The sequence below is a fragment of the Polypterus senegalus genome, chromosome 3 (genome assembly GCF_016835505.1).
Source record: "Polypterus senegalus isolate Bchr_013 chromosome 3, ASM1683550v1, whole genome shotgun sequence".
NCBI lineage: Eukaryota > Metazoa > Chordata > Cladistia > Polypteriformes > Polypteridae > Polypterus > Polypterus senegalus.
In genome coordinates, this window is record NC_053156.1 from 163715573 (window position 1) to 163743129 (window position 27557).

Genomic DNA, 27557 nt, shown 5'->3' on the forward strand with positions numbered 1-27557 from the left:
TTAAAATCATTGGATAGAAGAAGCGTGTTCTGATTATTTAAGATCTGGAGGCTATTATTGGGTGGGGGAAAAAAGGCATTATTGAGTGAAAGCTATATTTCATTATATTCCAGACAGGATGTTAACTAATAAAGGGAACCCATCAAGGATTGATGCCCATGGTATACCCAGTTCTGCCAGTGTATGCATCCTAAACTAGATAAAAAGTACGAAATAGGAAGTATGAATATTTATTAAGATTGTATTTGAAGAGAGAAAAATACTATGGTACAAAGAAAATAAATTTGGTTTATGTATGCTGGCTAATTGTACATACTTTAAAAATCCTAAAACTAGTGACATCAATAAATCTAAATAATTAGAAAAATAAATGTCAATTGTTCTGTGATGGACTGGTGTATCACCATAGATTGGCTCCTACCTTTGCCCATAATGCCAGGATGGGAACCCCCATCCCTTTAGAAACACTGAATTGGATTAAGCAGATTTCAGAATGTTATTTTATTTTATAAATGATTACTTTAAAAGATACCGTATTAGCTCAGTTATTTAAGAATTCTGCTGTATATTTGTCAAGATTATGAAGCCAATTCATATATTTCTTAAAAATGTGCTTGTTTTTTGGCTGTTATAAATAGCTGGATGTTGTCCCAAAAAAGCTTAAGCAAATCTTTAATTACCCTCCTTATCCTCTGCACTGTAAATTGTATTTCTACAATTTGACAGGCAATTCTAAAATGTAGAATAACAATAATGAGATATACAAGACCAATTGTACCTAAGCGGTTTAACTGTAATGTGTAGCTTATCAAGAACTGTAATGGGCATATTATATAAGTTAGTATTTTTCTTGTTTTATTAATTCATTTTCCATCTGAATTCTTTTGTTGCTTAAAAGTAATGCACTTGACTAATAGGTAAAGACTTTTTCACACTGGAAAAAATCGAAGGGAAAGTTCAAGACACAATGTTTTGGTTATACTGTATAGCCTTCATCGGGTCTATCTATGTGAATGTCCTTTCCAGAGATAATAAAGTTTGCCATGAACCTGAACTTGACAGTAATTTGATTATTAATATGCACCCGACAACTCGATAATCATGGACCCAGAGTGTGGCAACATGTTGCACGCTGATTAGCATGTATATGTAAGAATTTCACTGTACTCTGTTCACTTGACATTAATAACTCTAAAAAACTATAAAGGCCAGATCAAGAATGGCAGGTATCTTAGGAAAACAACATATATGTTTACTATGGTAAAATAAGCATGCAACATGCTGCATGCAGATGGTTACGACTGCTGCAGGTCTTATTGTGATGATTAAATTCACAGCAGAGGCACTGTTTATGTAGAAATTGCCAGTTTATGCCATGTCTGAATTGGTTCCCACTTGGCAATCAGTGCTACCACCAGACTATATTCTGGCTCTACATGACACTATAAAGTATTGAAAATGGATGGAGGAATGGTCCGATGGTAAAATCTCCACCTGTATATACATAATAATATCTGTCCCAGCAGATTTCTGAAGTTTAATAATACTGTACTAAAATATCAAAACAAATCAAACATATAGCATTCATGTCACAGTAATTCATAGAGAATTTGTGTCTCATGAATTAACCAAGTAAAAATTGATACCAAAAATATACTGTAGATTTTTATATTAAAAAAAAAAAACAATGTTAATATTTCAGGTGAAAAACTAAAAAGCAGGATTTCTTTGCATGCACAATCAGGGTACTTTTCATGTAACAATAAGAACATTGTCAATTTCAATGTATGCTTGATAGTTGATTTACAACTGTTTCTCAAGATACATCACAAATAAGGAAGTAGCATTTTAAATCCTTCATAATCTACATTTTTCCCAGCCAACCCATTAATGGCTAACCAGTACTTAGACTGGCTACCTTTTATGCCATCTGTGATGACAGATACAGAATAATTAAATTCATGTCACGACAGTTCTCTGAACATTTTGAATACTAAGATTTACTTATAAGATGATATTAATTTCATGTTGGACTGCAATAAAGCATTTGTAGGAATATATTTTATAAATTATTAACACAAATAATTTAGACTGCTAATAATTATGCATTTGTAAATTGATAAAATGTCTCTGATCTCGAAATATTTGGAAGAATCTATGTTCTCAAGTTTTATTTTGATAGGGATGTTTTTTGTGTTCCAGTTGTCTATGTGGAGAAAGAAGAGAGAAGGACAGGAAAATGGGGGTTGGTATGTTTGGAGAAAGATACTGTAGTATGGTTACAATAAAGAAAACCTATCCAGAATAATATTGTATTGAGTCCTATGCCAGCGTCTCAGACCACCACCTCCGGAATCCAACACACATTATTTAAATTAATTCAGGGTTTTTTTTGGTTTCTACTGATACTCATTTATACTTTAGCCCTCTTTGAGCTTAGCTACATCTGTCAAATTGAACACATTGGTGATTTTGTAATGACTAAGGACTTTTTTTATGAATATTTATAGTAAAGTGTCCAGGGAGTACCCATGATGCCCTCATCTGAGCCAGTTTGTCAATGTGTCAAAAACAAGAAACGGTGAGCTGTACTGGTGGCCATCTCTTAGGTGGTAGCTGGTATCCTCATCTGCATACCTTTATATACATATAACTAACTCTCATACAGCGGCCGCAGAAACATACAATATACCGATGTAACACAAGGTTTAAGTACAGAGGTAAAAGGAGAAAAAGTTCTTATTTAGAATAATGTGGTGGTGTTTAATAGCAAGCATCTGTCATTTCCTTAGCATTATATTTAGATGCAGAAGATGCATACTTCCGTGTTTATTTAAATGCTTTGTCATAATTGTTCATTATGTTATGATTTTATGTTGCATTTAACAACAACAACATTTATTTATATAGCACATTTTCGTACAAATAATGCAGCTCAAAGTGATTTACATGATAAAGAAAAATTCATATGCGTTTCACAAGTTAATTTCTTTCCAGCAATATTATAATTAAGGTACTGTCAATTGAATGTTTTTCAATTGACCAATGATGCTTATTTTGTAGGTGACATTAGGCCCTGAGTTAACAAAGCAGTAGTCTATACTTGCTCATAAAGTGGCCAGTTAAGCACTGTGTTGGGAAATGCACAAAAATGTAGCTTGTACATTGCTTAAACACTTTGTGAACTGTTCGTTAATTGCTAAGATCAATTGCTTTAGGGTAACAAACCCCAGATCTTCGAAGATATTTTGGCAGTCCTACATCCTAAGAAAATGTACAACTATGTTAATTTGACTCAATATTTCAATGATACTATCAAAATGCAACTTGTTATCAATCCTTGGTCTTGTAGTTTCTAAAGTGATAGCTCTATATATTGATCAATTTTCCAAACTTGTGTTTTTTCTGGTACAAAGTTATAGGGAGGCATACTATATAACACTGCAGTAGTTGGCACAATGCAGGAAGCCTTCCTGCACAAGGAGGCCAGTCTATCACTGGATACATTCACACAAACTCATACCAGTTTGTAGTTACTAATTAAACTGCATGTATTTGATCTGTGGGAGGAACTTGGAATCACAAGAAGGAATCCATGTAAATCTTAGAAAAATTATAACAGCAGGCCAAAAAAAAACCAGCAGAGAGTAGAAGCAGTATAATAGAAACTATGAGACAACATCTCTACCTGCTGTGGAAATGCCAAATGCTATTGTTTTTATTTACTAAATATATAAATAATCCCTTTCAGAAATGCTAAAAATCAATGAAATAGTTGCCATGAAAACTAGCTTTTTCTGTACATCTTGTATCAACTGCTCATAACAAAAAAGTAAATTAACCTTAGAAGTCTATGGCGTTATTTCAGTGCCACTATTCTGAGCACACGTAAAAAAATATTGAGCGCACGTAAAAAAAGATTGCAAGTGCAAGTGTTGCATTTTGAAGAGAAATTTATTTTGAGCATACAAAAGCTGAATTTGAGTGAACAAAATTCATTGCTGCGTGCAAAAAATGTATTTCAGTGTTTGCGCTTATCCATATACACACACACAATAGCACCCCCTCTCGCTCAGTTTTTCATTTGCGCTTGCTCGCAATGTGTTGCTTGCGCTCACAACATTCTCTGCTGCGAGCGCTCAACTCTCTGTACACCGTTATAAGTGTGCCACAAAACCAACCAATCACAGACTTGGTTTCAAAAATTCTGATTGGCTCTTACGGTCTCCAATCAGCTCGCTAGCTGCTGCATTCCGGACACCGGAAACACTGTCCACTCAGCCTCGCTTCTTGCAGATCGAGGGAGTTTTGATTTACTCTGCAGCCAAAGAAGAGATGGCAGATGTAATAATAATGTACAAAATGATTTTATATTACTTACATGTGGCCGGGACATGTTGTTTTCGTGCTGCTGTTCAGTATTCGATGACATAAAAGAGAGCTACTCAAATATAATTTGGAGAGTCAGTTGGCATGGTTGTATAATGCAACTACATTATACTACACCAACGATAGTCTTAACAAATAATATATTTTAAAATAAAATAATTAAAGATATTATCCACAAATTGGGGTTTAATTGAGTTTAGCTGGATTTAGCTACATTTCGGACTGTTTCCGGAATGCAGCAGCTAGCGAACTGATTGGAGACCGTAAGAGCCAATCAGAATTTTTGAAACCAAGTCTGTGATTGGTTGGTTTTGTGGCACACTTATAACGGTGTACAGAGAGTTGAGCGCTTGCAGCAGAGAATGTTGTGAGCGCAAGCAACACATTGCGAGCAAGCAAATGAAAAACTGAGCGAGAGGGGGTGCTATTTTGTGTGTGTATATGGATAAGTGCAAACACTGAAATACATTTTTTGCACGCAGCAATGAATTTTGTTCACTCAAATTCAGCTTTTGTACGCTCAAAATAAATTTCTCCTCAAAATGCAACACTTGCACTTGCAATATTTTTTTACGTGCGCTCAGAATAGTGGCACTGAAATAACGCCATAGAAGTCCACATTTTCAACCTTTTATGAACAATTCACCACACATCCTATAAAGTGGGTGAAGAACATGCAAAGTATAAAAAATAAAACCTTGGGGTTGCTTCAGAGAAAATGACTACAAAATGAACTCTATCCTCTGCACTAAGCAAGGGGACATTTCCACTTCTGTGTTCCATATGGAACCTCAGCCACTTTCTAACCTCAGACGCACACTCATTTTCAAAACATTCCACCTTCCTGCTGAGAGTGTTATTTTATTAAGTGAACTCACTGTCCTACTACAATATGTAATTCAATTTACTATAATACAAGTTATGTAAACCACAAGCTGAAAATGTAAGCTGCATACAGATATCAACCCTGTAACTGAACTTTGGGACTAAACCACATATGGCAGCTTTGGTATCAGTAGTGGGCAGTCAATAAAAGTGTCCCACTCTTAAATATGAGAAAATAAAATACACAACATATTTCATTATAGTATAAAGTATGTTCTAATACATTTGGCAGAAACCATTCATTTTGCAGTTTACAAATACACCAAGGTACACTTACTGCTGCCTAAGATTTGGCCATGAGTATGATGCCCAAACACCTGCAATGACTTCAGAAAAACTGCTGACGATGCATCCACAAAAATCAAATACTTAAACTATCATATATCATGGCTTTAACTTTTATTTCAGCAGTTCAGATTTTAAGGTTGAAAGAAGTGTGATGAAAATGTAGTTTATCATTAGTCAGATAATGCTGTTTAGCTGTTGGTTAGAGACACTGTTCCACTACAAGCTTAAGACAAGGAGTTGTAGCTTCTGGAATAACACTTCATCATGGCACTGAGAAAAAAAAAAGAAAAATACATGAAACAATTAAAATGTGAAGCTGAGCCAAAGACACACAAATGAATAATGTGTCAATGCTCTTACAAAAAGAAGATGTTGTGGAGTCTAAGAGGGGCTGAAAACACAATGTAATGTTTGGGTCCTGCATTTTGCCCGATTCCAAGATGCCAAGAACAGCTCTGACTTCCAGACTGTCTATAATGGGAAAAAGAGTCATGTATGTTACTAAAAAGAAATGGCTACCCAGTTCAATTCTTTTTTCTGTCTCACTGTATACCCCTGAGGAAGTCAATTAAACCACCTGGTTTCTAGCTGGGTTATTATACTGTAGAAAGGCACTAAATAACATAAGGGATTGTTGTCCCTTTGTATCATCCTAGATATGTTAATTTAGCTGCTTGTTACAATTTAAATGGGAAATGTAAGGTTGCTGACTGGACTTGCTTCAGGTGCAGATATTTAGTATTCCTTCTAGAGTCCCTCTTAAATATATTATTAGCTGATACCCTATTGGGGCTACCTGGGGGCACAGTGAGTACCCTTGCCACCTTACCGATTCAATATCTTGGGTTTGAATACCATACTTGGACACTGTCATTGTGAAGTCATCATATGGTTCTCATATTGGGATGAATGTACAAACCCATGCATGTGTCTTCTACATTCCCTCATTGATGTGCAGGTTAGGTGATTGCTGATTCCAAAGTGACCCCGGGTGAATGTAGGCAGGGGCATAAGTGGGCCTTGTAATGAACTGGTGCTTTGTCCTGGGGCTCTTTCCTGCCTTGTGCCTATTCCTGCTATATTTGGACCCCCATTAAATGGATTAAGTGGGCTTGACAATGAGATAGGAGATGAGATGATACCAACTCAAAAAACATGTCTGTGCTTAGGGGAAATATAGTTTTTAAAAGTTGTTTTATAACAGCATAACAAGCAAATACATTTGCAATTACATTTATTTTATTCTCTAAAAGATATATATATATGGAAGAACATGCTCATAATTTATTGCAGACAATGCATTTTACGGCAGGAGCAAATCTGTTAGCATCATAACACTCACAAATCCCCTTAACCACTTATGCACAAGGTGTCCTGCTGGTGGGACACAGTCATATTTCAAAATCATTGGTGTATGTTGCAGTAAACCCACAAGCTAATCAAAAGCAATAAAGGTATTTTTATTTACCCAGGGGTGTCTTCTTTCAAATAAGTTTGAAGTTTCCATGTTGTCTGCTCTTTTTCATTATTAAAATGTGCGATTTGCTCATATATACACTGAGGCAAGCAGCACGTCAAAACTGAGTGAATCTGCTTTTATCAAAGATCTCACCTATGTCAAGCCACATACAGTGAAAGGCTCATTCCCATTGGATATCTGTGTTTTAGCCCATTCTACTGATGTATAGTTGTCTGATTGGTCATTTGTATTACATGTTACAGCTGTGCATAAATGACAGGAAATGAACTGCTTTTGTAACAGGTCATCTTTATGCATTGCTATAAACAAAGCTTCAGTCAAATTCTGATCATAGCTTTTACTCTACTCAGAATATTACGCTTGATTAAGAATTTGATGCTATGCTTGATTTGTAAATATTGCTTTTAGTATCATTTTGAAGTGTTGTGGCATGCAGTTTTACAGTTCAAGTATCATTGGTTCAATGACCATATCTGCTGTCTGCTGCACGTTCTCCCTATGTTAGTTTACTGAGCAGTGCTCTTTCAATTTCAAGTTAGAGTACACACAGTGTTTCTTAGTATTTCTGTAAGTACTGTTATGCTGTACTTGTGCCTCTTGCAGCTTCAAGTAAGAACCCCCGCCCCATTCAATCTAATGTCACTGTACCACACTGCTTATGTCAATTTGTTGTGAGCACATGAAGGAAAGAGAGAGAGAGGAAAAAAAAAAGACATTTCAGCTAGTAGCTTGTTGACAGTATAATATCCACCCACCCAAAGAAGCCTTCCCCACTAAAAGGATCGAATGCAGCATGTGATATTTTTTACAACAAATAGAAAAGGGAAATAAAATTGAATGGTGACCTTTGGGGTGATGAGGTTCAAGAAGGGTTATATAGCACTTGGTGAAGCACGATAAGAAATGTTGATCCTTTCGGTGGCAGTGGTAGTGGCAAGGATGGGGCAGATTATACTGTGAATAAATCTCACATGCTCGTGCTGTAATGACCTCTTATAACTCAAAAGTCCCTGAGGAACACTGGTTTAGTTGTATGTGCCTCTTTTACTAGCTCTGCACTCAGGACTGCCTGTTCCCTGCAATGTGCCCAAGACTTTAACCGAAGGCATTGTTCTCATAAGCGTAACTAAGCACTGGAAAAATCTGGTATGAAAATGTATGTATCTACTTTATTTATTCCAGATGTGAAATGCAAGAGAAAAAACAAGTAAAATAAATAAAATGTCACTGAACTTTTATTGGGCAACTGCAACAGACGGCAGGGGAAGATGTGTGACATGCAGCACAAAAACCCCAATCTAGTGTACAAAATGTACGGTTTCTCTGTTTCTAGTGGGAAATAGAAATTGTTTCAAAGACTGGTATGAAAAGTAATTTTGAAAGTAAAGGTTTGGATGAGTACATAATTATATGTACACCAGTAAAGGTGCACATGCAGTGAATACACTTGACTTGAGCATTCATGGTTTTCTTACTCTTTCTCTGTACATTTAGCATTCGTTTGCCAAGAGGTTGATGCGCTTGATAACTTCTTTTCTCCACCCTAGTGGCCTGCTTCTTCTCTTCTTTCATTGGCACCTTTTCGTGTTAAAACTGATTAAGTCATTGTTTGTGTTGCTTAGTAAGTTTTCTTTAATTTTTCACTTAAGCTGGCACTAAAGTCTTCAATCTGCCTCAAAAATGATTTAAGATATGAAGAGGTAGAGGAAGTGACGGCGAAGGTGGTAGGGATGAGAACGGCGCCCATACGCATGCGGCGCATGGCCGCTGCCGAGAGTTGATTCTACAATCAAATAAAATACAAATAAAAATAGGGATAATCTTGGAGGTCAACCACCACCCTGAAAGCAGATAGTAGACATCACGTAGTATATGTGTACCAAATTTCAGGTCAATAGTTCAAATGGTTTGCAAGCTACAGGTGATTTAAAATCCTGGACAGACAAGCAGACAGCCACAGTTGGGTATTATATATAAAGATACAGTAGTTACAGATTATTGAGTTATATGGTGTGAGTGTATACACAGTATATTGTGGAACAGGACCCGGACACAGACAGATGGACAATGGTTCTGGACCCAACACACTCATATTTATTTACAAAGTATTTACACTTCAGTTTGTGCTCAACCCAGTGCCTCCAGCACCGATCCCCCAAAGTCCAGGCCTCTCTTCCCAGTACCTTCCTTCTGGCCGCCTCCACTCCTCTCTCTGAGCTCTGTCCTCTTCCACCCAACTCTTGCTCTCGAATGCAGGGAGGCGGCCCCTTATATACGAGCCAGGATGGGCTTCCCAGCACTCCTCCGTGGATACACCCCCGTGTGGCGGAAGTGCCAGCTGTGCACTTCCGAGAAGATTATGTCTCGTCTCCTTAGTCTCCCTCCCAGGAATTTTTTTTTATAATAGAGAGAAAGGGAGACACCTTCTGCCAAACAACATAACTCTGCAATACTATGAGCTATTACATCTAAACTTGACACAATGATAGACTGGACACAAAATAAACTTGATTCTGGGTTGGGCATTATAAAATGTTGTAAGTATATACTGTAAAATCCATCTTGTTTGGAGAAAAATTCCTAAAGAACCTTTTTTTGTGTGTGTTTTCCTTAGTTGATATTGGTTTAAACAAAGGTTTTTAATCATATACATACTTGTACTTACTACTCTTCAGCCATTGCAGCTCCTTTATTACATAAGCAGAGTAATATCTGTTTATTTTTGGGTATATAATTTAGGTGCAATGATGCCAAAAACGCATTAGTGCATAGGGGGTTGATCCATTTCAGGGTTTTATGGCAGCATTGGGAAAACTGCAGGACCCATCACAGTACATGGCCACACTAACACACATACTTTATTTAGAAGAAAAAAAAAAATGAAATTGTATTGCATGTCTTTGGAATGTGGGTGGATAACAGGAACACCTGCCAAAAAGCCATTAACGAATGAAGGTAACATACAGAGTAGGCACATGTGGAAGGCTAGGCATGAGGCTGATCACTGCAGCACCATGCCACTAAATGTTTTACTATATTTATTAAAAAGAAAATTGATACATACAAAAAAGTACAGATTAAACAATTGTGAAAGTGTTTTGAAATTACCATTTCTGATTTTTATAGTCTCTTAGGAAACATACTCCATTTCAAATCTTTACAAGTCCATACATCAACAGAAATCAATACCAAGCACTACACAATATTCATACAGTACTAGAATTATACAATATTCGTGCAATATCATGTTAACTGGATTAAAGCTCTAAAACAAATGTAACCGGATGAAGGAATATAATTCATCATAATATTCCCTGCATAAAACCATTATAAAGGTTTAAACATATTAATGTGAATATTGTGAGTAGTGTCTATACACAGAAATTTTAAAAAGCAAGTCCAAAGTAGGTTTAAAAAACAAAAGTAGATGCACAGAGTAAAACAAAACAATGTATATTGATTAAATAATAATAAGCATATCTTTTAAAAGTGTTAGTAAAGCTTTTCCTGAAGCATTATTACAAAATATGCATTATGAAGATTTCCATGAAATATCCAAAATAGAAGCAGACTCTTCTGTGATTTCCCAACTGAAAAACCAATTCAGTATCTGTGGTGCACCCTACAGGATGCTGTCCGCCCATAAATTGATGACGAGTTCTATTTCACCGGTATCTTTCATTTCTGGATTAAAGTTTCTTCCTAACATGGATGAGCTTGTTCGTTGGGTCCTTACCAGATTCAGCACAAACTTCATCCTGACCTGGGCTAAAGCCTATTTTGTAAGCCTCTTTAATAGCATGTAAGGTAATGTTGCTGATGTAATTTGTTTAATATCATCTATCTTTCTCTTTTTGGTTCTTTCTACAGAGGTTATTTTAGCAAACCATATATTTTAGCACAGTTTGGTCTCTAAAACTCATTTGTAGTAACCATTGGTAACCATGTAAATGCTAAGAAAAACAATAAAATGTGGAACAGCAGCCAGTAATGTCTTTAGAAGCTTTCAGCCGATGTCAGCAGCAGTAATCATTACAGCACTGGCGGCTTGAAGAGATTTTGAAAACATAAGATAGCTGCACATTATGCCTATGAAAAATAAGAAAAGAATGATATTTTAGATAAGGGGAAAGTATATTCTCACCAAAAAGGTATTCAGACTTGTTAATTTGGGTGCAGCAGGCCAATAGCCCATTTACTGGTGTAAATGTGACTGTTTAAAATATGATTAGTTACAGAATCATTTTTCATTTCTCCATTATGAAACATTTAAGAAGTCAATTTGGTAAAGATGTTCTCCAGGGAAGAATGTCAAGGTGCCCAGTTGCTCTCAAAAGATATAAATTATATCTTTCTATACTCTTTTTAGTATTCCTGTGTTTGTGGTAATTTTAATTAGCAGACCTCTTCTTCTTCATCTAATGCAAGTCAAGTCATGCATTTTGATAAGAGAGAGGGAGATCAAAGAGCAATCACCTTGTAACACGAGTAATGAGATCTTCATCTTTAAGACTGTTATTCCCTCCTACACAGGATAACTAGAATTTAGTCTTAATGCACCTTCTCACCATTTAGCATTTTAAACAATACCACAAGAGTGTATGACTTCTTGACGAAAACTGATCTTGCAGAAAGTCAATGTTATTAATCAGGTATGTTGTCCCTGCAATGTAACTAACAAAGATGTCAGAATTTCTTGAAGCCGAAATGACTTTGTGGGTGATATATGTAAGTTAACCTGGTACAGTTTCCAGACTATAATATCATTCAGATTTAACAAGCTATATGTCTCTTGTGGTATAGGCAATTCAGTTTGTTGAAGGGCTGGCCTTATCAGCTGATGTAGACATTGGAGTCACTACTGTGCTTTCTTGGTCAAACAGGAGATATTGAAAGTCTACGTTAGGTCCTCTGTCAGGTGCACACCAAGGAATTCGGCTCTTTCCAGTCTCTCTGCCACAGAGCTCTTGATTGAAACTGGAGTGTGGTCAGGGTGGGTCCACAATCATTTCTTTAGTTCTGTCAAAATTGAAAGACAGGTTGTTGCACTTGCACCAATCTACCAGCTGCTCCACTTCCATTCTGTACTTTGTCTCATCGTCATTGTTGACAAGATGCAGATCTTTTGTGTCATCAGCAAACTTGATAATGTTGTTGGAGCTGTATGTTACAGTACAATCATGACTTAGCAAGGCGAACAGAAGTGGTCTGTGCATGCATCTCTGGGGGGCTCCAGTGCTCTGTGTTATGGTGCTGGAGATGTTATTGCCAATGCCTATGGACGTTCTAACAGAAAGTCCAAAATCCAACTACAAAGGGAAACAAAAGTAGACAGCAGTGTTTCAGGCAGAAATGCTTCGGACTCTTTAGTCCCAAGGGGTGAGTACTATGTCTTCAAATAGTTGTCAGACTACGGAAACAGCTTATTTTCCCCTCATGTTATTTTATTTACTGCCACTCCTGTGATGATAGTGATTGCAGGTTTATTGGTGGTCACTTTTCATGTAGGGGTTTTCATAATGTATGTGACTTGCTATATTCAGCCTCTTATTGTCAAAGAAACACTTGTGCCTTGAAAATCTAAACTAGCTACAACACTGCTATGCTTCTTGTATAAAACTCACTTTCAGGATTAGAAAAGGGGAAAATGACCATTTTTGATTTCATGTTACATTAATCATAAATAGCAAATATAAATAACAAATGTTGTGTCCAATAAATGTAAATCAAGTATGTTATTTTTTTTAGTTACAATATTTTTATAATTTTCACCTGTTCTGAAAATTTTCATTTATGTTTGGCGGAGTGCAAGAAATAAATCAGGCATAGTGTTCAAAGTGTAAGACTCATTCCAGATAACTTCACAATATATAGTTGCTCACATACTGTAAAAAAGACACAGTCTACTTAAAGTGAACACAAACACTACTGGGTTAAAAAAATATTGAACTTTTAAAAGCAGTGAAGGGGAATGTGAAACAGTACGTTGGTCCAAATCTTAAATCTACTGAATGGAACCTGCCCATATGAGGTAAAGTCTGAGATAATATAAAGTTACATCAAATGCCCACTCCCGAGTCTGTCTATTAACAAGTTATTTAATCAACATTAACAAACAACTGCTTGCATCTATCATGTCAGTGTCCTTGACATCTCATCACCTAAAGATTTTTATAACTTTAAAATCTTCTTTAATAATTTAAAACATGGAACAAAACAGCAGGAACATCCACCGATTTTAGAATCCACTTAATTTAAATCATTGTGGCTGGACTCTATCCCAGAAGCACTGGACAGAAGACAGAAACTATCCCTGGATGAGTCACTAGCACAGCAGAAACATCAAAGTATTCGAAAGAATTGGTATACGCTTAGCATCTAACTAATGTATATGTCCTTGGCTTTCAGAGGGTTTTGCCAAGGACACCCATCTTGTTATCTTCTTGAGACGCTGAAACTGACTAGTGAAAAAGGAAGTGCTTCGCGTACCTCCATATATATTTATTTCTAAGCATGGTCACATGTAAATAACTGTCAGTTCTTAACCTATGTTGCTAATATTGCAGGAGGTCTGCAATAAATTAGTTCTTAACAGTTTCCCTTGAATTTATTTATTTTTCCAGGGAGCTGAACCTGTTTTAGTTCGACTAGAGAAACCTTACAAGAAGACCTAATCCATTTGTTCAGATCAATAAAAGTCATTAATTAAGCTGAACAAGGAAAATTCTTTCATTGCAGATCACAAGCATGAGGGCACTAGTAGAAATATATTGAAAATGTATTTACTAAATGTATTAAGAATTAAACCAGAAAACATTATTTCACACAAACAACCATGTACTGTGTGAATTATATATATATATATATATATATATACAGTGAACCCTCGTTTATCGCGGTTAATCCGTTCCAGACTCTACCGTGATAAATGAATTTTCGCGAAGTAGGATTCTTTATTTATAAATCAAATATTTTCACAGTTAGAGTATAGAAAACCTGTTTACGACCTTCTAAATACGTTTTTTAACATTATTAGAGCCCTCTAGACATGAAACAACACCCTTTAGTCACCATTACACTCGTATTACTCAATATATTAGACAAAATAAGAGAAAATAAGACATATTAGACGTTACAAATATCATATTACTAGGCGCACTCGCCTTTTAAGGCGACCGACTTTTATCTTCAATTATTGTGCGCTCCATGTGTACATCAGGCATGTAAGTGTGGAGAATGAGAACATCAAAGTGTCCATTCATAACATCTTTTTTTTTTATCCCCTCAAGTGCCTGTCCAAAATCGTACAATGTCAGCCCGAATTTGTACCGCTAAAGACGGAGTTTCATGCACTAAATAAGCTATAGATGAGAATAAGCAATCACCATCTCCCCTGATATTTACTACGTGGTGAGGCATTTGTACTCCATCAACATTAATTATTTCCAGAGACATAATTTTTCTATTTTTCCAGCGCATTGCGCACAAAAGCAAGGGAACGATGAGAGCACCAGAACTCTGCTCACATCGCGTCGCTTCGTACCTCAAGCCGCAAATAGTAAGTCTGTAATAGGCGGAATACCACTACGCTTTGCACTCATGGGACGGAAGGACAATCCCGAACGCTTTTCTATAGTAGATTATTGTACTGTACATTTAATTGCACACAACCACTAACCTATTAAGGCACGACCTCAGTAGGTGAGTCTTCAGAGGTGGTGCAGTATCTTCAGCAGGTGCGTTGTTGTCTTCTTCCGCTAAAGAAGTACTAGGAGTAGGCAGTGGGTGTCTGGGTGCGCGGCTGAAGAACATCTTGATAGGCAGTTGCTGGCACTGTCTTTTCACATGCGTGAGGAGGCTTTTGTAGGGTATTGCCATCTTTAATCATATACAAGAGTTTCACCTTCTTCTGGATAGTAAGCATCTTCCTCCGGCGCTTATTTTTATTCTTAGAAGGCTTAGAAAAAGCAGCACATTTAGGAGCCATCGTAGGGCTTAGATAAAAATTCTCAGAAAGCGCATGCGTAGTGACGTAAGCGTGTATGAGAAAAAAATCGCGATAGAGTGAAGCCGCGAAAGGCGAAGCACGATATAGCGAGGGATTACTGTATATATATATATATATATATACAAAGTATATATATATATAAATCTTCTTCTTTCGGCTGCCACAGCGGATCATCTTCTTCCATATCTTTCTGTCCTCTGCATCTTGTTCTGTTACACCCATCGCCTGCATGTCCTCTCTTCCCACATCCATAAACCTTCGCTTAGGCCTTCCTCTTTTCCTCTTCCCTGGCAGCTCTATCCTTAGCATCCTCCTCCCAATATACTCAGCATCTCTCCTCTGCACATGTCCAAACCAACACAATCTCGCCTCTCTGACTTTATCTCCCAACCGTCCAACTTGAGATGACCCTCTAATGTACTCATTTCTAATCCTATCCATCCTCGTCACACCCAATGCAAATCTTAGCAATTTTAACTCTGCCTCCTCCAGCTCTGTCTCCTGCTTTCTGGTCAGTACCACCATCTCCAACCCATATAACATAGGTGGTCTCACTACCGTCCTGTAGACCTTCCCTTTCACTCTTGCTGATACCTTTCTGTCACCAATTACTCCTGACACTCTTCTCCACCCATTCCACCCTGCCTACACTCTCTTCTTCACCTCTCTTCCACAATCCTCATTACTCCATACTGTTGATCCCAAGTATTTAAACTCATCCACCTTTGCCAACTCTACTCCCTGCATCCTCACCATTCCACTGACCTCCCTCTCATTTACACACATGTATTCTGTATTGTTCCTACTGACCTTCATTCCTTTCCTCTCTAGAGCACATCTCCACCTCTCCAGGGTCTCCTCAACCTGCCCCCTACTATCGCTACAGATCAAAATGTCATCCGCAAACATCATAGTCCACGGGGACTCCTGTCTAATCTTGTCTGTCAGTCTGTCCATCACCACTGCAAATAAGAAAGGGATCAGAGCCGATCCCTGATGTAATCCCACCTCCAACTTGAATGCATCCGTCGCTTCTACCACAGACCTCACCACTGTCACACTTCCCTCGTACATATCCTGTACAACTCTTACATACTTCTCTGCCACTCCCGACTTCCTCATACAATACCATAGCTCCTCTCAAGGCACCCTGTCATATGCTTTCTCCAGATCCACAAAGACGCAATGCAACTCCTTCTGACCTTCTCTAAACTTCTCCATCAACATCCTCAGAGCAAACAATGCATCTGTGGTGCTCTTTCTTGGCATGAAACCATACTGCTTCTCACTAATCATCACCTCACTTCTCAACCTAGGTTCCACTACTCTTTCCCATAACTTCATGCTGTGGCTGATCAATTTTATTCCCCGGTAGTCACTGCAGTCCTGCACATCCCCCTTATTCTTAAATATCAGCACCAGGACACTTCTTCTCCACTCCTCAGGCATCCTCTCACTTTCCAAGATTCCATTAAACAATCTGGTTAAAAACTCCATTACCATCTCTCCTAAATACCTCCATGCTTCCATAGGTATGTCATCTGGACCAATGGCCTTTCCATTTTTCATCCTCTTCATAGCTGTCCTTACTTCCTTCTTGCGGCACTTCCTGATTCACTATCTCCACATCATCCAACCTCTTCTCTCTCTCATTGTCTTCATTCATCAGCCTCTCAAAGTACTCTTTCCATCTGCTCAACACACTCTCCTTCGCTTGTGAGTACGTTTCCATCTTTATTCTTTATTACCCTAACCTGCTGCACATCTTTCCCATCTCAGTCCCTCTGTCTAGTCAATCGGTACAGGTCCTTTTCTCCCTCCTTAGTGTGCAGCCTCTCATACAACTCATCATACGCCTTTTCTTTAGCCTTCACCACCTCTCTCTTCACCTTGCACCTTATCTCTTTGTACTCTTGTCTACTTTCTGCATATCTCTGATTATCCCACTTCTTCTTTGCCATCCTCTTCCTCTCTATACTCTCCTGTATTTTCTAATTCCACCACCAATTTTCCTTTTCCTCCTTCCTCTTTCCAGATGTCACTCCAAGCACCCTTCTTGCTGTTACCCTTACTACATCTGCTGTAGTTTCCCAGCTGTCTGGTAACTCTTCAATGCCACCCAGTGCCTGTCTCACCTCCTCCCTAAACTCAACCTTGCAGACTTCTTTTTTCAACTTCCATTGAATTTATATATATATCATTATATGACATATCATGTCACGCATGAGTGCCTGGGGAGCAGCTTAGTATCATTATCACACCAGCCAACAAAGGAGGCGCAACTGTCGTTTTAGACAAAGAACAATACACCACAGCTATGGAAGAAATGCTTTCGGAAACTAGCACTTATCAACAGCTGAGTAATGACCCAACGAAAAACTACACTTAATAGAATAAACAATACTCTGACCAAACTCCGAAATAACAACCACCTGGATGCACAGAATTATTACAAAATGAAATCCAACAATGCTAACTGCCCTGAATTTTACAGACTCCCAAAAATACATAAAACACCACTGAAATTCAGACCAGAAGTCAGCCTAATAGGCGGACCATCTTACAACTTGTCAAAAAGACTTTTCCAGTTATGTTATGCGTAGCAGTTATGGTAGTTGGAATACTATGGCTATTCCCTGGACCATTATATTGTTACAAGTTAATTACAATCAGATGCATTACACTAATCAACAATATGCGGTTAGTTTCAGTGTATTTATAAAGCCGTGTCATGAAAATAAAGAGTAACCACACAGGAACAGTAGCACTGCTTTGACACTGGGTGCCGCCAGTCTGCAAAACTGAGCGGAGAACTTGCGTACGACAAGGTATGAGGTACCGTGGAAAAGTGCGTGGCTTTACGGCTCGTGGCTTCACCCCGAAAGCAAGTCATTCCCCTTGTCCATGTGACTCGGACGTACTTCCGGGACGTAAGGCAAGTAAACGTTGTTCCTCTCTGCAGCGTCATCTAGTGGCCCCCACAGTATCCAGCAGGTCTGTGTATAAAGACTCCAATGTCCATGATGCCCTGCTGGTCTTCGGGGCACATCCAAGACCCGGAGAGAGCTCCACCTGGCGGCTTGGGGGTATTGGCCGGGATAAACGGCTGGCCATACACCACAGTACTTCTCCCCCAGCGACGAATTATAACTCGGAGTGGCCTGCCCCGAGAGGGAAGTCTTTCTCCAAGAGGATGTTCCGGTCGTGCCTTGGCTGATCCTTGTTTCTTGCTCCCTGGAGAATCTAGGGGGAATATTAGTCAGAAATGACAGTTGGTCACCCGCTCTCCAAGGACAGTTCCGCCAAATGTCGCCCAACCATTGGCATCCATAACACTGCCTTCGTCCTCCTGTAATTCTCCCCCTGCGGGACTGAAAACAATTAGGAAACGTTAGGCCCGCCCCTTTTCTTGCTGGGAAGGAAATCCCCTCCGCCTCTAATGGTACTCTCTCGACTTTCTCTTTCTTGTCAGGATACCCACTGTTTTATTTTTGGGATCTCCTGCTTACTCTGTGGGTTGTCAACAGTTTGGGTCTCTCTATGAGAGAAAGAGAGCCCATTTCCTGTCTGCACCCCTTTAGATTTATTAATAACACGGGTCGGGTTTTTAGGACCAAATCGCTCTGAGAGACAGCACCATCCAGCTGCTCCAGCTCGATCGGCCTTTCCCCCGGCCACTCTGTAAATGTTTCGGCCTCTCTTGTAAGGCACGCATCCACTTGGCACCCGCTATGAATTAAACGCAGGCTCGTATCACTCTGCGTCCCTATTTCATTGTATACGGTACTGGCTTTACTCACCTGTACCGCCACATCATGTAATATGGGAGGCTTCCGTCCGATTCTCTGTAAGTACTCCATTACTTTTCGGGTGGGCGCCTCAGCCGTTTCTCCCGGATGATCTTTTTAATTGCCGCCAACATCTGGAAAACACCTCGCACAGGCTTGATTAGTTTTTCAAGTTCCCGCACATCAAAAGAGTTAATTAATTCGGCCGGAGGTATACTCACTTTCTCATTCTGTTTACCTGCCGGCCAAGAGCCAATGAGCCCATCCGCTGTCGGCACATGCTCCGATGGGTCTCGCAGAGGCTTCTGGGAATTGTAGTTCTTTGGTACTGAGTACCGGGTTGCCTTCTTCGGCGTACTGCAGTCTGTCTTTATTAATTTATCAACATCCCGATCAGCCATTTCCAGGCTCTCCTTACCTTCTTTCGGGGTGAGCGGTGCTTCACTTGCCTCTCCCTTCCCCTTCAGAAAGTCCGAGTCCATTTCTTCGGAAATGAAGGCGCAAACAGCAGGACGCGGACCTCCTCCTTCCCAGAAAACACCGGGGTTGATCACTTGTCCTTTGCTGGCTGCCGACATGCGGAAGTCCTCTTCCATGCTCTCTGGCTCGAACAGGAGCATGCCATTGTCTTCGGGAAAGTCTCCTTTCTCCCGCGGAGCCTCCAGGTGATCATCTCAGAGGTACATGCATGGGATAAAGTGTGTTATTTTAAATGGATTATCGATGACATTCCTGACACGTACCTCAGAGCGATCGTTGTTCCCTGGATGTTTCTCTGGACTTTTGAGGCCGCTCTGTAACTCCTCCTGAGCATTAGCCATTACGAGTGTGGCTGTTCCACTGGCGATGCTGCTCTGCTTGCCCTTCTTTCTTCCCATTCCGGACTTGGTGAAGGTAGGTTCCGGTGTTGTTGCTGTGTGTCCGAACGTTGTCTTCTCGGGGCTCTCTGTTAACAGAATATTTATAAACAGGTCCTCTGCCAATGACGCTAGAGAATACTACCGACTATGCCACTGTGATAGATGGGGGCGCTATCGCTCCCTTGAACCCTTGTCCAAGATGCCAGACACCAGATAAAAGTCCAAAAGTAGACTATTTTTATTCTGTACAGTGCACAAAGCACCCTCTCCTCCACAATACTCATTAAATAATTCCAAAATACACAATAAACAATTCCTCCACTCCCAGATGTGTTGCCACCCTTCCACCCAGCTTAGCTCGCCGTCTGGGAGCTCCCAGAATCCTTTTATAGTCCCTGACCCAGAAGTGTTCCAATCCCCAGTTCATGTGATCTTCTATCACTTACGGGTCAGATCAAACGTTCTTTTCTTCACCTCGGAAGCACGTCATTCCCCTTGTCCATGTGACTCGGACGTACTTCCGGGGCGTAAGGCAAGTAAATGTCGTTCCTCCCTGCAGCGTCATCCAGTGGCCCCCACAGTATCCAGCAGGGCTGTGTATAAAGACTCCAATGTCCATGATGCCCTGCTGGTCTTTGGGGCACCTTCATGCTGCAGGGAGAGCTCCACCTGGTGGCTTGGGAGGGGTATTGGCTGGGATAAACGGCCGGCCATACACCACTATATATTTATTGTGAGGTTTCTAAACTGTTTTGGGACTCCCTCCAACAAGACGACATGATGAAGAGCATCCCGAAACGCAATCACCACGTCTGTGGAAGACTGTTTATCTGTTGCCAGGGCAACCATAGGCTCACAGTACTGCAACAGCTCACCATTAAAGCAAATTTGGGCCAATTGCAGTCGTGCTATAAATGGCTGTCGTTGATAGGTGATGCAAAGGAACATTATAAATGCAGGGAACAATATTACATGGCCACTAACCTGGCTATGACCCAGCCTAACTGCTGTGTCTGTGTATAAGAGAGTGGCAGATCCCGCTACAATAAATAACTGTACTGTTGCTGTTTCAAGATGAATAAATCTGGTTTTGCTAAAGTACTGAGACTCAGCCTTGTGTATTGGAGTGCAAGACAGTGACCCACACATCACATGGTACCAGGATTGGGGTCCTTGCACCGATGGATCCCCAAGAAGTACAGCACCTCCGGAGGAAGATGAGGCTCTGGTGTCCGCCTCTGCCCAGTTATGCTGCTGAAGATGGCTCCCTCAGACGACCCTGAGTGTTTCCTATTCTGCTTTGAAGATATGGCAACATTGATGCACTGGGATGGGGGAGCCTGGGCAGCTATTTTGGGCCCATTTGTAACCAGAGAAGCTCTCCAAGCCATATGAAATCTCCCTCCCGAAAGGCTTGATGATTATGACTTCCTGAAGCAAAGGATCCTCCTCCGCACAACTGGGAGCCTGGTGGCCAAGGGGTGCCAGTTTTGTCTGCGGCATATTTTTCCAAATTGTCCTGTATGCCTGTTAGTGGGCCTGATTCAAAGGTGGATCCATGGTGACCCTTTCGAACGCTTTGTGGCTAAGCTTGTTATTGATGCATGATGTTAAGGGAGGACAATTTTAAAGTCTCAATTACGTTGGCCAGACAGGAATTCTCTGCACTGTTGGACTCTGGTAGCGAACTCTGCGTAGTCCATTGTGAATTGCTCCGGCAGACCCCTTATAAGACCACAGACAAAGCGAACATCCACAGCATCCATGGGGACATTAAAACATATCAGCCTATATTACTTCCACTAAAATTTAAAGGGAAGAACTTTAAGGTTTTGACTGCCATATCAGACACCTCAACCTGGCTGCACCTAATTGAAAAAAACAATGCCCTCTTCCCATGGGTCTTGGCCACCTGCAGAGCCTCTTCCCCCATAGTGGATAGAGAGGGGCTCACTGCAGACAATGTCAGTCAAGGAAACGGATTGAAATTGAACTGGAGTCTTCCAGCGAGCTGGAGGACGAATCCTCAAGTGAAGACACGGGACAGCTGGCAAACTTTTTCAAGCTGCTGCACTCACCAACAGCCTCCCGAGACCAGGCACTCAATATGGACCAGGATGAAAATTAAATGGCAGTGGGTGGTGAGCGTGACGCTGCAACGGACCTGGTAGCAGTGGGAGGTGAGTGCAATTTTGCATCAAACACAGAGGTAGCAGAAACTAACATCCATACAGAGTTTTCTCGCCTACAACAAGCTGATAAGAACGTGAATTTTGCATTCAGACAAGCCCACGTCACAAATGACTCTTACTATCTGGAGAGAGAGGACCCGAATTTTTAAACACCACATTTTTAACTTAAGGATGGTTTTCTGTATTGGGTTATTTCTGATTGCATGGGTGATGGACATATCGAGCAGCTGGTAGTTCCCAAGTGAGCATAGGGAGAAGGTTTTAAAAACTGATCACAATCACATTTGGGGGGTCACTTCGACGAGGAAAAGATGAGGGAACACATTTCAAAATGTTTTTATTGGGTGAATATGGGCTGGGATGTGGAGCAACTTTGTAAGGCCTGTCCCGACTGTCAAATATCTTCTGCTCACAGACCCACCAGGGCTCACCTTGTACTGATGCCTATTTTAGGCATGCTCTTTGAGAGTGTGGGATTAGAGGATTAGATATTGTTGGCCTACTTCCCAGGAGTAAAAATGGCTTTCAGTACATGCTTGCGTTAATCAATTACAACACAAGATACCCAGAAGTAGCCGTGTTGTGATGAGCAGATGCTCGGACTACTGCATTGCAAACACACTCTTGGATATGTTCACACATATTGGTATCTCTCGTGAGACCCTCACTGATCAGGGCACACACTTTATGTCTCTCATCATGAAGCAGCTATGCAAAAGTTTCAACATTAAGCAATTACACTCCGCGGTATATCATCCGCAGACAAGTGACCCGACTGAACAGTTTGATAAAACCATAAAACCGATGATTAGGCAGGTAGTCCATGATGATCCAACCTCTTGGGTTAAAGTACAGTGATACTTTGACTTACGAGTGTCCTAACTAACGAGTTTTTTGAGATACGAGCAGTCTCTTGGCTGATTTTTTGCTTTGAGTTGAGAGCTAAAGTTTGGGTTACGAGCCAGCTTCAGATACCCCACCCCACCACTAGTTCGTGCAGCTTGCCACAGTGAACGCCGCAACATCCTGTGTCTCACTCATTCACTTTAAGCAATTAGCTCGCAGTGGAAGCTTCAGTGTTGTGCTCGTTTTTGTGCTTGCAGTTATTTTGCAAAACTTTGTTTTTCCAACTATGGGTCTGAAGAAAGTGAGTGCAAAGGACAGTGCAGAGAAGAAGAAGCGGATGATGTGCATTGAATTAAAGAAAGAAATTATAGAAAAACATGAGCAAGGGGTGCATGTAGTCGATTTGGCAAAGCAGTACGAGCGTAGCACTTCTACAATCTGCACCATACTGAAGCAGAAAGAGTCGATAAAGGCTATAAAGCCAGCCAAGGTTGTTAAAATCATTTCTAAACAGCGGACATCTATCCATGGAAATATGGAGAAGCTGCTGATGGTTTGGTTGACGGAGAAGCAGCTCGCAGGAGATACCGTGACGCAGGCTATAATATGCGAGAAGGCATGAGCGATTTATGCTGATTTGCAGCAGCAGACCCCAGGCACTTCGACAGATGAGGCATCGGGCGAGCAGTTTAAAGCCAGTCGGGGCTGGTTCGAGAATTTTAAAAACAGGACTGGCATTCACTTCGTTGTCAGGCATGGTGAGGCTGAGAGCGCAGATATGAAGGCAGCTGAGGATTTCCTCAAAACTTTTGCAGGAATTATAGCAGCCGAAGGATACATGCCCCAGCAAGTCTTCAACTGTGACTAGAGAGGACTCTTCTGGAAGAAGATGCCAAGGAGGACTTATATAACAGCAGAGGAGAAGAGGATGCCAGGCCACAAACCCAAGAAGGATAGGCTAACCCTTGCACTGTGCGCCAATGCAAGCGTCAACTGCAAGATTAAGCCGCTGCTCATTTATCATTCAGAAAACCCCAGAGCCTTTAAGTCACAAAAGATTATGAAAGAAAAACTGCAGGTTATGTGGAGGGCAAACCTGAGGGCATGGGCCACCAGGCAGTTCTTTGTGGAGTGGGTGAATGTGGTCTTTGGTCCTGACGTTAAAAAATATCTCCAGGAAAATAACCTACCTCTGCAAGCCCTTCTCGTCCTGGACAATGCGCCTGCTCACCCACCTAACCTTGAAGATGACATCCTCGAAGTATTCAGGTTTATAAAGGTTCTCAACCTTCCACCCAACACCACCCCTATCCTGCAGCCCATGGACAAGCAGGAGATTTCTAATTTTAAAAAGCTCTTCACCAAGCACCTGTTCCGCCACTGCTTTGAGGTGACGGAAAGCACAAACCTCACCCTTCAAGAGTTCTGGAAGGACCACTATAACATTGTGATATGCCTCAGAATTATCGATTTGGCCTGGTAGGGTGTTACAAAGAGGACCTTGACCTCTGCGTGCAAGAAGCTGTGGCCTGAGGTTGTGTCTGAAGTGGAATTTGAAAGACTTGAACCCGAAGCGGCAGTGGTGGAGGAGATTGTATCCCATCAGGCAAGTCCACAGGCTTGGAAATGCATGAAGGTGACATCAACAAGCTCATCGAGGAGCACTCCCAGGAACTGACAACAGAGGAGCTAAAGGAGCTACATACGCAGCAGTACACAGAGGGTTTGCAGGAAATAGGTGACACGGAGGAGATGGAGGAAGTTATCTACAAATGAGATAAAGGAAATGTTGGGAATGTGGGAGAAACTTTCAGACTTTATTCAAAAGAAACACCAAGAAAAAGTTTCAACTGGGCGCACAACGGCGCTATTTAATGACACTTGCATAATGCATTTTAGAAACATTCTGAAAGGGAGGATGAAAAAGACCTCATTGGACAGGTTTTTATCGAAAACCCCTGCAGATGAAAGTGAGGAAGGTGCGGCGAAAAGGGCAAAAATCAGTGAATAACATTCAGTTTTTCAGTTCAGCCTTTCTCAACCCCCTCCGTCAGCATCTTCAACTTGTCTGATCTCCAAGGTAAGTGCTGTACATTATACTGTACTTAATAAAACCAGTTTATTGCAGTACATTCTATTGTATTGTGTTTTTATACAATATTCGTTATTTACAAGTACATTTTTCTTATTTAAAAACATGTAACAAAAAAATTGCAGTATTTTTGGGGGTCCGGAACGTATTAATCGCACTTCAATTCATTCAATGGGGAAAAGTGATTTGAGATAAGAGCATTTTGACTTACGAGCTCGGTCACGGAACGAATTAAACTCATATCTCAAGGTATCACTGTAGTGCCTTTCCTCCTGTTTGCTTTTTGGGAGGCCCCGCAAGCGTTCATTTGGATGAGTCCTTTCAAACTATTATTTGGCCGCCAACTATGCAGGGTTTTGGACATTTTTCAGGATAAATGGACGGGGACTCGCGAGACACCCCATGGGTGGAGGTTTGTCGACCACGTTGTTTCAGTGCAAGAGCAGATCGCCAGATTTCACTCTATTGCGGTCAACATCAGCAGGAGGCACAAAAACTTAATTATGACAAGGCATGCTGGTGTTGATTGTGTCCGATCCACAGTGATAGAAGAGCGTATGTCCCCAAAGAATTGTAAAGTCAGAATTCCCGGGCGACAGAAACCCGTACAAATTTTGCATATTAATCTAATAAAGGAGTGTCACGACTGTCACAAAGTCCAGGTCACAACTGCAGTGGTTCCCCAGACTGAGGTCACCATTGGGGATGATTTAACTGATACCCAGAAAGCGGAATTGGTAACGCTGATTGGAGGGAACTTGGACGTCTTTTCAGCAGTGCCTGGCTGGCTGGTCTGCAAATAGAAGGATATGAACGCCCGGGTCAATCGATGGTCTGTTAGTTTGCAGGCTTTTGCTTTTGATGTTCACCACTGTCCCGGGGCTGCACACACCAAGAATGACATTCTCTCTTGTCTGGCCAAGCCTGGCTTGGACGGTCCACACCGATTTGGGCAAAGCTGATGTGAGGTTTCTAAACTCTTTTGTGACGACACGCCGAAGAGCATCCTGAAGCACAATCACCACATCTGTATAAAACTGTTTATCTGTTGCCGGGACAACCGCAGGCTCACAGGGCTGCAGCAGAGCACTGCAGAAGCAAGTCCGAGCCGATCGCAGTCGCACTATAAGTGCCTGTCTTCAATGGATGATGCAAAGATGCAGGGAACAGTGTTACTTGGCCAATAACCTGGCCAGGGCCCTGCCTGACTGCTGTGTCTGTGTAGAGGAGAGTGGTAGATCCCCCTACAATAAGTAACATTGCTCTTCCTGTTTCAAGCGGAATAAAGTACTGAGATTCAGCCTTATGTTTTGGGGTGCAGGATGGTGACTCATGCGTCACATAATCCAACAATACTTTTGCATACATACAGATTGTTCTGTCTTATCAAGTTGAATTGTGGCACCAAATATTGTATCTTGATTTTTTTTCAGTTTTTGTGTGGCTGTTTTTAAACAGAAAATGCAAAAAGCTGTCTTATTTCAGACACATAATATCCTGCTTTGTTAAAAACCTGTCTGTCCACAGTGAAACATTGTGAAACATGTCACAATGTTTTCCACATTCAAGGGTTAATTATGAATTTTTTTCACACTGCATTATATAAATTGAAGATTCTTGGCTGCAACAGCTAACTCCAGTCTTATAAAGAATTAAAAAGTTGGAGAGTGAGATCTAGCTGAGCGAGATAAAAATGTGCAGTCTATTGCTCAATTGGTTTTTAAGTTGCTGTACTGGTTAGAAAACTCTGACTTACAGTCAAAAACTCTGATATTATGGAAATAATCATGAATGCGCATGCATGATAAATTTTTATTTTGGCTTAGCATTTACATCAATCAAAATAATCAGTACATTTGCCCAACATTTTAATTTAAAAGTAAACTCCCAAATACATAACACCTCCATTAATTCTATTTTTTCATTTCCCATTTTGCTGCTGCTTTACTTTAATAAGACAGTTTTAATATTGCTGCCAGCTAAAAATATGCACTTAAGACATATCTGTTGACATGTAAAGGTATTAAAATGTAGTCTGCATTTTATTGTTTCTTTTATCTTACCCCATTAAGGCAGTTTGATGACATTTTGACTAAATAATTTATGATAAAGTTCTCTCATAGAATTATTGAGGATTGGTGTCAATCATTTCAAATATCTTTCAGAAGTAAACTCCACCATCCAGTTTAATTTCTAGTTGACATTTTCCACATTGAATGATGCAAATTTATTTTATTTTATATTTTTTCGATTTTAAGTATGTTATACTGCTCAAAAGATTTAAAGGAACACTTTTTAATCAGAGTATAGCATAAAGTCAATGAAACTTATGGGATATTAATCTGGTCAGTTAAGTAGCAGAGGGGGTTGTTAATCAGTTTCAGCTGCTGTGGTGTTAATGAAATTAACAACAGATGCACTAGAGGGGCAACAATGAGATGACCCCCAAAACAGGAATGGTTTAACAGGTGGAGGCCACTGACATTTTTCCCTCCTCATCTTTTCTGACTGTTTCTTCACTAGTTTTGCATTTGGCTACAGTCAGTGTCACTACTGGTAGCATGAGGCGATACCTGGACCCTACACAGGTTGCACAGGTAGTCCAACTTCTCCAGGATGGCACATCAATACGTGTCATTGCCAGAAGGTTTGCTGTGTGTCCCTGCACAGTCTCAAGGGCATGGAGGAGATTCTAGGAGACAAGCAGTTACTCTAGGAGAGCTGGAGAG